At 49.4% G+C, this 15492-nt stretch overlaps 1 pseudogene; it reads left to right on the top strand.

Moving 5' to 3' along the window:
- Positions 1-10975: 10975 nt before the first annotated feature.
- On the top strand, positions 10976-12519 carry LOC129498797 (protein FAM98A-like; annotated as a pseudogene).
- The last annotated feature ends 2973 nt before the right edge of the window (positions 12520-15492 follow it).

Below are 15492 nucleotides of genomic sequence, written 5' to 3'. Positions count from 1 at the left end.
GTCGCTGGGCCTGCTCCCCACCCCGGCACCCCCGGGTTTCATCATGCCCAGGGACACCCAGGAAGGCCCTCGGTCCCTGTGGTCTCTGCAGGTGAAGTGGCCACGCAGCAGCATGGGGAAACGTCCTGCACACCTTTTTGTGCTGACCCGGGAAAGTCTGAGGATAAAAGTTTTCTTGGAAGAGAGGCCTACTTACCCTGGGTTGGGACTCGGGTGCTCTGACAGGTTTTCAAAGTTACAGCTCCTATTGGGGCGATGATGTCTCTAGAGCTCAGATCTTCTCGTGTGAAGTGAAGGAAGCGACGGAGTATGAAAGCAGACGTCCCCCGACAGTCCTAGACTCTGTGAGCAGATGAGCCTTTCAGAGCCCGGCGAGGGCACAGGTCCGGTCTCTTCAGCAGGCATAGCTGGGCTCCGGGCTGGGCGATGGGGCCTGCTGAGACACTTCCCGACCTATCCCTCCACGTTGTGACCGGTGGAGGCACTGGCACAGTGCTTCACGACGTGCTTAAGGAGGAGCTACTGTGTTTATGGAAGAGCCGAGTCTCGTGGACGCAATCTAACAGCAGAATAATAAGTCAACGACTGCGAAGTCAAGAATGAACCCACAGAAGTGCTAGAAATGACGCAGAGGTTTTCTGATCTTGAACAAGTGGGTACATGGGTGTCTACATAATGAGTCAGGAGTTCGGTCTAGCTTTTAAAAAGTGTAAAGACAGGGATCCCTGGGTGGCGCAGCGGTTTAACGCCTGCCTTTGGCCCAGGGCGCGATCCTGGAGACCCGGGATCGAATCCCACGTCGGGCTCCCGGTGCTTGGAGCCTGCTTCTCCCTCTGCCTGTGTCTCTGCCTCTCTCTCTCTCTCTCTCTCTCTCTCTCTCTGTATGACTATCATAAATAAATAAAAATTAAAAAAATAAATAAAAATAAAAAGTGTAAAGACAAATGATAAACTTGGAAAATATCTGCCAATTATATGATAGACCAAAAAAAAAAAACCTCTAATTCTTGAAAAGTTACGCCTCGCTGTACGACAATCACCAGCACGCACTCCAGGACCTTTCCGTCTTCCCCAATTCTGTCCCCATGAAGCGCTTGCTCCCCACCCCCTTGCCCTGCCAGCCCCTGGCAGCCACCCGTTTCCCTTCTGCTTCCATGAATCCAACTACTCCAGGCACCTCGTGTGGAAGAAATCACCCATCTCTCTCCCTTCCTGACTGCTCTACTTCATTTGGCACAAGGGCTTCAAGGTTCATCCACGTGGCAGCACAGGTCCAATTTCCCTTCCTTTTAAAGGATGAATCCTATCCCCTTGCTTGTATGTGCAGCATTTTGTGTACACATTCCTCTGTTGATGAACACTTTGCTATTTTATCTGTTTAAGTGAAAAATAACTTTTTTAAAAGATTTTATTTATTTGAGACAGAGAGAGAGAGAGAGAGAGAGAAAGCACGAGCAAGGGAAAGGGGGAAGGAAGAGGGAGAAGAAGCAGGCTCCCCACTGAGCAGCGAGACTGATGTGGGGCTCCATCCCAGGACCCTGGATCATGACCTGGGCCACAGGCAGACGCGTAATGGACTGAGCCACCCAGGCACCCCGAAAAATAAAATTTAAAGCCAAATTTTCCCTGAGAAAATATTAGTGGCACAGAGCATCAAAATATAAATAATTTGACTGGCAACGGAGAGTTTCCAATGCTCCATTGTGAATTTGATTGGAGGTGCTAAGAATAAAGAAGGGAGCCTACCCTGAGATGAGGTTCAGAATGAGCTTCTTGGTCACTACTAAGGAAAACATTTTGCTCAGTTCCATCTGCAGCCACTGGTTTATACAAAGGGAAAGTAGCCTTCTGGTCACAGACCACAGCTTCGGTCACGTTTGGTGTTCAGACACATCTGCACGTGCCTGTTGGGATAGGGGCGCCATGGTGGAAGGGGCTCAGTGAAGACTAAAACACAAAAGGAAACTGTCGAGCTCCAAGAGAAAGCTCGCTCCAAGGAATTCGGCTGCTGGGCCCCAGAATTAAGGGCCCAAAATACTGATTGGTGCAAAGCTGTGTAGATGATTCTTTTTTTTTTTAAGATTTTATTTATTTATTCATGAAAGACACAGAGAGAGAGAGAGAGAGAGAGAGAGAGAGAGAGACAGGCAGAGGGAGAAGCAGGCCCTATGCAGGGAGCCTGACATGGGACTTGATCCCAGGTCTCCAGGATCACTCCCTGGGCTGAAGGCGGCGCTAAACCACTGGGCCACCAGGGCTGCCCTGTGTAGATGATTCTTTAACTTGTCCAGATTCCTGGACAGTGGTTACCTGGTGGTCCAGAGGTGCCCTGGAAGCCAAAAGGGCTCTGGATGCAAACTCAGAGAGCGGCCTTCAGAACTCTACACTTGAGGTCCACGTAACCCTGCTGTAGGACAACCCTAGGCATTCCAGCACCATCCTGAAGCGAGCACCCCCAGAGGGAGGGCATGTTCTCCTCCTTGCCTGGTAGACCAGCCGGCTGTGCCAGCTCCAGCGGAGGTGCTTGGCACAGGTCTGTAGCTCACTGGCGAGCGGAGCGGAAGCTCAGAGCAGCCCGTTCGAGCTGCAGTTCTTGCGTGAGAGAGCCAGTATGGTCTGGGTCCGTACCCAGGGGAGGACACCCTACCTGAGGAAGGCCAAAGGGAAGATTTCTCAGAGGTTTGGAGGCCAGGGCTGAGTGCATGAGGGGAACGGTGACTAGCATTTGGGCATGGATGTTGACATGTCCCCATATGCACACACAACATTTAGAGCCTTGGGAAATTTGGGTCATGACTATTTGGCAAAGAAGGCTCTTGCCTGCACTTGAGTGCAAAGAAGAATCTCAGAGAGGTCAGAACTGACCTGAATTAGTGAAATGCTCCCCTGCTTTGATATTGATGGACAACACCAAAGCCATGGGCATTCCACTAATTTTGAACAGTGAGCAGAAAACATTTTGCGAGTGGTTTCTGGGGAAGGGTATGGATGGATAGACGTCTCGGATAAAGACCGTGGGTTCCTAAAGTGAAGAAACCCAGTGAGGAGGCTCTTTTGCCAGGTTCCTTCGTCTTGGCCAGAGGACAGGGCCAGAGTCAGAGGACAGGCTTGCGTCCCCAGTGCACCACCTGTTAGCCAGATGTCTGATGCTGTGACCCTCAGGATTCTCCCCGGGAAGTCAGAATAATTCCTGCCCACCCTGTTGATAGTACTGCTGTGCACGTCAAATGAGACAACGGGTGTAAAAGAACGCCCAAGAAGTTCGTCCACATTCTGTGGGAAGAGATCCTCATGACCTCACAGGTAACACATCCTCAAACACCTTTTTATTTTTTCTAGGACACCCCTGGCAATCCAATCCTATTTCCTCATTCTTCATGTTGAGGAGGTGGATGGCCAGACACTGAGAGCATCTGCAAAGTCTGGCCATCTTCACAGAAGGCTATCAGTAAGGAGGCGCAGGCATTCCTACATATTGTGTAATTGTAAGTATTGCTAAGTATTTATAAGTTCACGACTCCACCTGAATTCACATCCTAAAGGCCTACAGTTACACGCAGCATGTCAGGCCAAAGAAGACACAACTTTAATTTGGTTCCCGCAGAACTCCACTGCAAGAGGACCATGTTAATCCCGTCACACTGAACATTGCTTAACTTTATTGAACACTTATATTTCTCCACTTTGCAATATTTCTATAAAGCAAAATTAGTATTTGTGAATGGGACTTTTACCAGAATAAGTAAATTAAGCAATGCGTGAAAGTTGACTCTTTCTACACTCTGATGTGCCAACATGACCCAGCATATTTGTGTAAGACGGAACCATGTTCAGAGGGACTCTGTGTACAGTTTTACGTTGTGTATCAGAAAGCTTACATCCAGAGTTCAAATGATCCCCTTCCCGCTTCCCAGCTGCATAGCCTCTTCCCAGTATCGCCACTCCAGCAAGTGTACATCTCTGTTACACCGACGTTGCGGTGGCATGACTTGCACAAGTGCATCCAGTGTGGTGGAACATAAGCCCCCGCGCATCATAAATGTACCAAGAGCCTATCTGACCCGTATGTGGGCTGAGCGGTCACAAGCCTCAAGGTTGCAAGAACAAAAAAGGACAGCTTTGATTTAAGCAAAGGGGGGATTTAGTGAACGAATGTTGACCAGCATGTCACCGAATAGCCAGGAAGGCTAGAAACCAGACTCGAACGCCAGGCAACCAGAGGCATCAAAACCAAGGCACAGAAATGACCCAGAGGGAAGCCCACCGACACCACCTGCAACAACAAACAATAGAGCTTTGCAGAGCTGAACTCTGGACACCACCATTAGCAAGGTCTCCACGGGCCTGGGAAATTGGATAGGGCATGACTGCCTCCACCACGCTCCCCTTCGTCTTGCATCACTACCCCCCAGTTCAAAACCAGAGTCGTTGCATCTGACTAGATGAGCCCGAGTCTGGTACCCCACAAAAGGACGGGGGGATGCTAGGAGAATGGGCCTCCAGGGTAGGAGGTGGCCTCTCACCCCCCATGTCTTGGGCAATGGAGATTTCAAGTGCGAACATGGGAAAAGGCTACATTCAAAGGACAGCAAAAATAAAGCTGAAAAATGGCAATAAATTCATGACTTCACTATTGAGTTACCATATCTTACATAATGTGTTATGAACAGACTATCTAGAAAAACTGAAATCTAAAATCTTAAACCACGAACACACAAGTGAAATCAATATTCTGACCCTTGAAACTTCAAAATGTTAAGTCCTCAATGGAGTGACCATCATCGGGACTTGTAACTGGCAAAGTCACCGGTTTTGATATTTTCTTTCCCCTTTCTCTCGGGGAACATTTGAACATTTATGTTGAATAATACCTACTCTTTCACTTGGAGAACAGACCCCTGTTGATGGAGTTTTTTTTTTTTTTTTTTTTAATGGCAGGAGGGACATCACCAAAATGGTGACACGGGAAATGGTAGCCGCGTTCCCCCACAGAGAGCAAGATCCCGACAGCTACCCAAGAACAGAGCAAGGCTGGGAGAGCAGCGGAGTCCCCCAGAAGTTAAGCAGTGCAGTGGAACGAGGAACCTGCCAACGACTGCCCAGCGGGGGAAGGACGGCAGCCACACTGCGCCCCTGCGGCCCACCCGCCGGAGAGGGGCTGCCCATCTGGAAGGGGCCCCTCGCCAGGAAAGGGGGAACGGGGCCAGGGCCCAGCTGCCCCAGCCTCGGGGTCCTTGGAGGTCCCAGTGGGTGGCACAGAGAGGCAGCTCAGAGGGGGAAGAGCAGTGTGGGCCATCGTGGCCCACGGTCACCTGCGCTGCACAGCAACACAGAAGACTTCCAAGAAACAGATGCCAGCATGGCTGGTTTGCAGCAGGTTTTGCCCACAGCAGCCCCTGTGGGTCTCCCCCACGCCGGGGCCCAGGAGCTGCACTGCTAGATTCCCAGCCCACCTCCACCGCCCGCACGCACCGGGGCCGGGCCTCCAGCTGTGACTGGCCTGCTGCTCTCCTGACACCTGTCACCTGCCTCCACTGCAGCGTCTGCACCGACTGCTCGCACACCTGCTGGGCTCAAATTAAGGGGCCTCTTTTGGCGCTGGCCTGCAGCTACTGCCCCCAGCCGTGCACCTGCATAGCCTGGCCTCACCCACCCTCCTTACTAGCCTTCATGATGGGCCACACAGCTCAAGGAAGACTGTGCAGCCACAGGGGGACACACCAGCAGCTGGGGGCCCCCAGACCTGCCAGTGAGCCCCTAGCTGGCCTGGCCCTTGCTGCCTGCACTGGCCTTCCTCACTACACGTGTGACCGCATTTGGCCCCAGCCCTCACACAGGCACCTGCAGCTGGCTCTCCCACACCACTGGGGGCTCCCCACTGTAGCTGCCTGCCCTGGTCACTGGTTGGGGGACCTGGAGGCACCACAAAGGATCCCAGCATCCCTTACAGCCACAGTACTCCCCACATAGTGCTTACCAAGGACCACATGGGTCTTCATGCTGTCCATTCCAGCAGCCCAAGCCAGAGGCATCATGCACCCCTGAACCCAATGCTGCCACATGCCCCCACACCTGGTGCCCGTACCACTAGACCCAGGGTCACAGTAGACTGTGTCTCATGACTGAAGAAGTCAATCCATAAAATCCGGAAGAGGTGACTGGTCCTGCAAATGTGCAGACACCTACTCAGGGCTACAGGGGTCATGAAAAATCAGTGAATCATGGCTGCACCAAAGCAATGTAGTAAACCTTAAGTAACTGTCCATGGAGACATGGAAATCCAGGAATTGTCTGACAAGGAATTTAAAATAATTGCTCTGAAGGTGCTCAGAGAGCTACAAAAGAACACAGATAAATAATATAACAATATCAGGAAAACAAATACAAGAACAAAATGAGATCAACACAGAAAATAGAAAACATAGAAATAAACCAAACAAATGACGGGGCTTAAGAATAATGCAATGATTGAACCGAAGAATTCAATAGAGAACTCCCATAACAGATTTGACTGAGCAGGAGTAGCAGCGATCCAGAAGACAGGCCAAGTGAAATCATCCAATCAGAAGGACAAAAAGAAAGAGAAATGAAGAACGCTGACAGCACCTGTGGGACACTAGTAAGAGAAACAGTGTACATGACTGGAGTCCCAGAAGGAGGAGAGAGAGAAAGAGAGAGAATGGTGTAGAAAGCTTATTTAAAGAAATAATAGCTGAAAGCTTTCCCCCTCTAGGGAGAGATTTGGACACGTTCACGAAGCAAATAGGTCACCCCAAAATTTCAATCTAAAATGATCTTCTCCAAGACACATTATATTAAAATTGTCTAAAATCAAAAACAAAAAGGGAGTCTTAAAAGCAGTAAGAGGGGATGCCTGGGTGGCTCAGTGGTTTAGCATCTGCCTTCAGTCCAGGGCGTGATTCCTGGATCCAGGATCGAGTCCCACATTGGGCTCCCTGCACGGAGCCTGCTTTTCCCTCTGCCTGTGTCTCTGCCTCTCTCTCTGTGTGTGTCGCTCATGAATAAATAAATAAAATCTTTAAAATAATTAATTAATTAATTAATTAATTAATTAAAAGCTGTAAGAGGAAAACAATTCTCTCATCAGAGGAATTCCCATCAGGCTAACATCATATTTCTCAGCAGAGACCTTGCAGGCCAGGAAAGAAGAGAATGATATAATCCTAGGGCTGAAAGAAAAACGTTCCCAACCAAGAATACTTTACCCAGCAAAGTTGTTCTTAGGAAATGAAGATGAGATAAAGATTTTTCCCTAGCAAACAAAAGCCGAGGGTGTTCATTACCAGTCAATCTGCCTTCTAAGAAATGCTGAAATAGAAGGATGCTAATTAGAAACATAAAAACATATGAAAATAAACAAAAATCTATGGTTACAATAACTTGCTACTAGAGACACAGTATAAAAAGATTAAAATTATGACCAAAAAAAGATAAAGTAAAAAGGTAGAGCTTTTGTAGCAAAGTTAACTTATCAATGTAAAATAGACTGTTAACACCTATGTGATGTTTTATGTACACCGCCTAACAACCACGCAGTGGAAACCCACGGTAGATTCACGGAAGGCAAAGAGAAGGGAATCAAAGCATTGACCCCTAGGGGAAAGCATCAGTTCACACGTGGTGTGTTTGGGGCTGGGAGGCCGGGGGAATGTGTATACACACACACACACGGAGTATTATTCAGTTGTGAGAAAGGAAATCCTGCCCGTTGTGTCAACCTGGATGAAACTTGGGGCATTATGCTAAGTGAAACATGTCAAAGAAAGACAAATACAGTATGATATGACCGTATGTGGAATCTAAAAAAGCCAAATTTATGGAAACAGTGTAGAACGGTGGTTACCTGAGGAGGGAAGGTGGGGGAAATGGGGAGAGGTTGGTCAAGGCTACAAACTTGTGGTCTTAAGATGGATACGTTCTAGGGATCTAAAGTACGGCACAGTGATGGTAGTTGGCACTACTCTATCAGATGCCTGAAAGTTGCTATGAGGGTAGGTCTTAATTTTTTTTTTAAGATTTTATATATTTATTCATGAGAGACAGAGAGAGAGGCAGAGACACAAGCAGAGGGAGAAGCAGGCTCCCAGCGGGGAGCCCGATGTGGGACTCGATCCCAGGACCCCGGGGTCACCTCCTGAGCCGAAGGCAGACGCCCAACCCCTGAGCCACCCAGGTGTCCCTTGAGTAGGTCTTAAATGTTCTCACCGCAAAAAGGAAATGGCAATCATGTGACTTGGAGGGCACAGTAGCTAACGCTGCGGTAGGAATTATTTTACAAGACATAAGTGGATCAAAACTACACGTTTTACAGCTTAAACTTACATAATGTTATATGTCAACTCGGTCTCGACAAAATTGTCGTGGGGGTGTGAGGGGAGAGGCTTCACAGAAGAAAACCCAAACATGTCACAGGGAGCTTTCCCCCATGCACTCTTCCCGTAGCTGCCTGAACTAACTTGAGGTGGTTTTGTTTTTTTCAGTTTAAGTTTTTCATGCTTTTATTAGAAAGCCGTAACTGCATTTGGAACCTTACTGATATCCCACCTCAGGATGGCTTTTGCATTATTCATGCATTTTTCACAATAGGCTCTTCATGCCTTTGAATTCTTCTAGTTGGAGCAGGAAATGCAAACAAATAAGCAAATGGACTTAGCCCTTAAAAGCTTATGTCCAGCTGAGTAGTTATGATATCAATTACATCATGAAAAATTCCTTTTCCCTGAAAGACTGCTAAAGCTCAGAGGGTTACGGTACAATTTCTCAGGATAGGACAGACCGGGGAGGGGGGTGTGTGGAGAACGTAGATCTTTGGATATTAGCAAAAATTTGGGGAGTCTTTGGTTAGGAGGGAAAAATAAGCATTTATTTGTCTTTAAGGCAACAGGTTGCCTGTTATGTTTGAATAAACTGGCTTCAACAAAAACTGTTTTATCCATTGTTAAAAAGTGACCGACTATAAAACAGCTACCACAGTTCTGTTTTGGGAAGTGACAAAAGGATTTATTTCCAAATCTTTTCCACTAAAAAGTCCACAGAGATCAAAAAGTTTTCACATGTGATGTCCGCACGCCAGTAAGATAAAAGTGCTATGTTTTAGTACGTTATAATAATCCTATTATTGTGCACCACTGTTTTCCAATGACCTGTAAATAGTACATATTTAAGAAAGGCTTTTTTTTTTTTTTTTTCAGTTAAAGAGACAAAGTAGGAAGTAGGAAAGGTATGTATGACAAGTCAGGGATCTATTGTTATAAATTAATTGCTTTTTCCCCAGTCTGCAGAGTTCAGAATTGCAAATGCTTGGCCAATGAGACATAACAGAGGCAGAACTTGAATGTTACAGTGCAGTTGGCAAAATGATTTATCGCCCCTTTGTCATTGAAATTAATAATATGTATGCTGTAACATTTACAGCTTTTCACTTATTTTGTTATGCATGCTCTGCACCAAATTAAAATATGTGCATTAGCACAATATTGCAGTCATATTTCAAAAAGAAGGAAAGGGAAGAAATAAGGAAGAAAAGGAGGGAGAGGGAGGGTGGGAAAAAAAATATCCGGCCAACTCTGAATTCCAGTGAAGTGCAATTTGTTTATGTTTTTGCTAATGATATCAATGTTCTTTTTTTTTTTAATTTTTATTTATTTATGATAGTCAGAGAGAGAGAGAGAGAGGCAGAGACACAGGCAGAGGGAGAAGCAGGCTCCATGCAGGGAGCCCGATGTGGGATTCGATCCCGGGTCTCCAGGATCGCGCCCTGGGCCAAAGGCAGGCGCCAAACCGCTGCGCCACCCAGGGATCCCGATATCAATGTTCTTATGCATTCATGTATCCATTGGTCGTGATCAATAACATCGAAACTTTTACCTGAGCTTCTGGTTAGTTTTGACACGGCACTATCGAATAGTCATTATTTGTTCAATACCTGCCTCCTGCATCAGATGATGAGAGTCAACATTTGTGTCATGGTCAAGATCAGATACGTAACACCTGTCTCCTCCTCTAGGGACGAACCCCGCGATGGCAGGGACCGTATCTGCTTCCTGTATACACCAAGCATTTAAGACGCAATGCCCCATACAATTCATTCATTCAATAAATATTTTTTGAGGACGTTCTCTGCACTGGGAAGTAGTAAGAAATATAAATCTAATGAAATCAATTCAAGTGAAAAAAAAAAAAGAAAGATTGAAGGAGAGAGTCTGGATGTTTTCTCAACTTCATCGTGCCATGTTTCTTTGATTTCTTCTGGGCATCCACACCATTCTTTTCACCCGATCAGCTTCCTCTGATTCTCTCCTTCCTTATAATCTGGGAGCATAGCAAACCGCCCCAATGACCGCCCCAATCTCTATTCCATGAGACTCGCAGCTGAAACAACCACTACAACCTTCAGCCTTGGTCCTCACTTACGAGAAACATCTGGTAGAAACAGGCCGCCACCTCCAAGTCAGTGGACTAACTCCCCACGGATCCAGCTTCCTCTCTCATTAACTGCCCGGCAGGAGGAGGATGGGTAGTGGGGTGCGAGTGTAGGATCGCAGGAGCCTCCGCTGGGAGTCTTCCTCCTTAGGGGCGGCTGGGCATGGGGCTGGGAACTGGAGAAGTCTAGTTAAACTGTGCTTTAGGATAGTGTCTTCCTACTCCTCTGCCCCAAGTGGCTGGCCCATAGCAGGTATTAAATAAATATTCACTGCAGGGAGGCTGCAGATGTGTGAGCACATGCTGGGGCGGGGGGGGGGGCAGAAGGGAGTCTAGTGACCCGGGCGTGTGAGTGGCACAGTGGCGTGGAGCGTGACCTCGGGGACGCTACCATCTTGGCGCTGCCCGAAGACCCAGGTTGTGGGTCCATCGTGGGCTGCCGGCCGTGTCTGCGGAGCCAGTTCCCGAGCTCATCAGCCTCGGTGCTGGGCTGGTGTATGGGTCAAGTGTGCTCCATAAACCAGAGGGAAACATGCGAGCAACTAACGGTCCGAGTGCAGCTGAGAATTCTAGAGCTAGTGGGCCACTAGGGGAGGCCACATCTGGTTGTGACCATGCGCCTTCCCACTCAGAACTGCCTCCTTTGGCTCACATGCCTCATCTCAGAGCTGGAACCTGCCAGAATGGCCTGTGGGAACGCTGCTCTAGGAGAAGCTCAGGAGGAGGCGCAGCGAGGACCCTCAAGACTTGAAAGGCACATGTCCTGCCCTGGGAACGTCCAAACCCCCCGCCAGTATGACTGCATTCCAGGTCTTCAGCGGGATTGACAAACAATTAGAGGGGACATTGGCAGGAGCTGCAGCTAACCATGTGGGGAGGCCTGTATTGCAGGAGCCCCTGGGACCAGCCCCCTGGGAAAGGCCAGGGCGATGAACCGCAGCTAATGAAGACCCGGTCCTGAGAAGGCCACTAATAAGATGGTTGGATGTCGCTGTCCAGTCTTTTGGTTGGTCTGACGGAGCCAAAGTTCACACAGAAAAGTTAGCAAAGACAAGCTGAAACCTTATCCCCTAAAAGCTCGTACTCCTAAAAGCACCGTTTCTGTGGCCCACCTTTTGGCTACAAGACAACACCTGTCAAAGCTTTTAAGAACAAGCCATGGCTCTATAGGAGCAAAGACCGGCCGAGCCAGCAACAAGGTGTTGACGGGCTGGGTGCCCGACAGGGGAGGTAGACCCGTGAAATCGCACCTCCCCTTCCAGAGATGCCAGCATGGCACAGAGGCAGGATGGCCCCCAGCAGCAAGCAGCAGGCCAAGAAGGGGGGAGGGGGGTCATGAACCTTCCCCATATGGTGGACAAGGAGGCCATGAACAAGGAGGATGGAGAGGTCGACGAGGTGGCTATGCCCATGGTAGCTGAGAGGGAGAAGGAGGAAATAAGCATGAAGGAGGCTGGACGGATGGAGGGAATGGAGCAGGAGGTGGCTACCACGATGGTGCTTACCAAGATTCAGGCTTCCTGGGCAGCCCGGGGGGCTCAGTGGTTTAGGGCTGCCTTCAGCCCAGGACATGATCCCTGAGACCCGGAATCGAGTCCCGCGTTGGACTCCCTGCGTGGAGCCTGCTTCTCCTCGGCCTGTATCTCTGCCTCTCTCTCTCTCTCTCTCTCTCTCTCTCTCTCTCTCTCTGTGTGTGTGTGTTTCTCGTTAATAAATACATAAAATCTTAAAAAAAAAAAAAAAAGATCCAGGTTTCCAGCCAGGGGGCCATCATGGTGGTGGCCACGGTGGTAGCTACCAAGGTGGTAGTGACGGTGGCTTCCAAACATCTACCTATACAGGAAGTGGATACCAGGGTGGTGGATACCAGCAGGGCAGATACCACGATGGTGGGCGCCGTGGTGATCAAGGCAGTGCTTATGGAGAGAGAGGTGGTTGCGGAGGCCAAGGAGGAGGCTGGGGGAGGAAGGGTGAGCCAGAATTGTCACCAGGGGGGCCAATCTGAACAGCACTCAGCATGGAGGTTATCAGCATAATCATTTTAGATTTGGACACGGAAGACATTATCCTAGCTGAGTCTACAGAACCTTAAATTTTGCTAGAGCTCAAGTAGTAGAAACCTAGTCTCAGAATCTTGAATCCAACATCAATTTTTTTTTTAAGATTGTATTTATCTATTCATGAGAGACACCGAGAAAGAGACGGAGACACAGGCAGAGGGAGAAGCAGGCTCCCCGCGGGGAGCCTGATGTGGGACCCGATCCCGGGACCCCGGGGTCACGACCTGAGACAAAGGCAGACGCTCAACCGCGGAGACACCCGGGTGCCCCTCAACATCAATTTTGAGTTAATGTTGCAGGGAAGTGGCAGGCAGATTTCTGCTTGGCATAAATATTTGTAGGTCTTCATTTAATTGTGTGTGTGTGTGTTTTTTTTAAGGACTTAACATAACGCAGTCTGTTTGAGAGACACACAACATCTGTGCTTTGTATGAAGAATTTTTAAAAAAAAAAAGATTAAAATTACCTTTAATTGACCAGTAGACTAATTCCACAGTCCTTTTTTGGGGAAGAAATTTCTTGGAAAAAAAAGTTTTCAATAAGCAATTGTGAAAAGAGGATTGTCCTGGATTTTTTTTAGATTTACAACTAGGAAACCCTCCTCATATTAATATTAATATTAATCCATGTAAGTGTGTTTCCCTTCAAGTATCCCAATTCCTACTTCCCCAGCAGAGTTCGGCCCTGATTGGCTTTTTACTCAGAAAGATTATACCACATTTGCTCCACGATAGAAATTTTAGCTCAGTTCCTATGAAATGAGCTCTTCTGCAGACGGCACGTCCAGAAGCCGGATCCTTTTGATGCAACACTGGACCCTATGCTCATCGCTGAAAACCCGGAAGGGGTCCCAGATCTGTAAAGACTATAAAAGCAAGCTACGTTGTGCCCCCAGAGTGCGTGAATTCTTCCTTGAGCCCTAGTTTTCCTTGAACTCTGTTACAAGAAACAGCAAACTGGAGTTTGTCTGATGCCTGAGTTCATGCCACTGGCTCAGCAGATGGAGTCAGTCTGCTCGGGCTGGAGACTTCCTTTTGCAAGGGAGGAACCACACCCCTGCCAAGGACGGGGGCAGATGGCCCCTGGAGCCGGGCGCCCTTCGTCACTGCGGCCGGAAACGGGCCTGGCCCAGCGGATGCTCTACATTCTCCTTGACCGAGTCTCAGAGACCTGGCGTGGGCGAGCGGAGAGGCGACGGCTGGACGTGCGCCCCGTGGGAAGGGTGAGCCATAAAGTACCTACGTGCAGCCGCTGTCCGAAGAGTTGTTGCTGCTGAGGGCGCCGGCGGGTGCAGCCAGAGGAGCATGTGACTCTCGGTCTCGGGGTCATGAGCTCCAGCCCCACGTCGGGTGGGGAGGTTGCTTGAAAATAAACTTAAGAAACATCAGTTGAACTGCTGCAGGGTGCGATGGGTGACGGCGCTCCTCCCTTATCTCCTGTGCGACCTGCCCCGGGTTCAGGGACCTGTGGTCGCCGCCTGCGGTCCAGAAGCATGTGATCCGCCTCCTGGCCATGGTCACAGGACGGACGTCAGCCTAAGGCCACGACATAACCCCGCCACCCTCCACCCTCCCACTGACAGGCCGGCCGTCGGGGCCTGCGGCGAGCACCTCTGCCTGCGTGTCGTCCCGGGGCTTCTCCCCTCAGGCCGAGCGCAGCCCGAGCACACCTCCACCTCGGAGGCTGGAGAAGCTGCTCCTGAAAGGCCACATCTGTCTCCCAGCTCTGACGCCCTGTACGGAAGGCCACGTCCTGGTGGGCTGAGGCAGCCGGTGTGGCCGGCGGCTGAGGCCGGGCCCCCGCCCTGGGCAGCGCCCCTCAGGCCGGGCCGGGCCCTCACGACGAGCCTAGAACCCGCGGCACAGGCTCTTCTCTCCAGGAGTTGCCGCTCCTCGGTGTGGGCCTGGCCGCCAGGGTAGCTGCCGGCGCATCGCGGGCCGGATGGGAAGTTAGGCCGACGGGGTGACAGGCCCCCTGGGCCTTGCGCCCGACGACCTCAGAGGACCGTTGGCCAAGCTCCGGGACGGGAGGCACCGCTGCCCAGGGCTGACGCTATGGTGAAGGCCTCGCAGCCCCGGCCCTGTGGGTGAAGCGCCCACCTCCGGGAGGCCTGGGTCACCAGGCCCAAAGGACCATTTTTCTACTTCAGGACGATGACCTCAACTGTCACTTTGCAATTTCTCTTAGAGCTCCTCTTCTTTGCTCTTGGCATTTCACTTACATTTCCAGATTTTTTTTTTTTTTAAAAAAAGGTCATTTTCCTGTTACAGGAAACACTTTCTGGATCTCCCACGACCCCTCCCCTTCTTATGCCTATTCATTAAAACTTTTTATATTTAAATTCAATTTAGTTGACTTATAGTGTGTCATCAGTCTCAGGGGCTTATGCCTATTTACATAAGGAGTTCAGATTCCAAGTGTCCCCCTAATACTCTGAACATGGGAATGATCTCACTGGGAGAAATCACAGAAACCACTTTGCGTCACCACTGAGCTACCTCCACTCCGGGCCCTGGAAGCCCTACCTACCCGTGCTTCACAAGCAAGAACAAAAAGAAAAATACCCACTTGCCCCCAACATGAAGTAAAGGACATTTTTCTACAGCATCTGTCCAGCCATCAGCCTTTTCCATTGAGTTGGGGGTTTGATTAAAAAGAAAGGTGAGGGCAGCCCGGGGGGCTCAGCAGTTTAGCGCCACCTTCAGCCCAGGGTGTGATCCTGGAGACCCGAGATCGAGTCCCACGTCGGGCTCCCTGCATGGAGCCTGCTTCTCCCTCTGCCTGTGTCTCTGCCTCTCTCTCTCTCTGTGTGTCTCTCATGAATAAATAAATAAAATATAAAAAAAAAAAGAAAGGTGAAATGAACACGGACCCAAAAGTTATTCCAAGAATCAAAGGAGATGCAGATGTGTAACAATTACGCTATGATCCTGTAAGTGTGTAATAAAAGTTATTTACGAGGTTCAGAAGAAAACAGAGAATGATGTGC

This window comes from Nyctereutes procyonoides, unplaced genomic scaffold (genome assembly GCF_905146905.1).
Source record: "Nyctereutes procyonoides isolate TBG_1078 unplaced genomic scaffold, NYPRO_anot_genome, whole genome shotgun sequence".
NCBI lineage: Eukaryota > Metazoa > Chordata > Mammalia > Carnivora > Canidae > Nyctereutes > Nyctereutes procyonoides.
The sequence above is the reverse complement of the archived record's forward strand: the minus strand, read 5'-3'. Positions and strand labels throughout refer to the sequence as shown.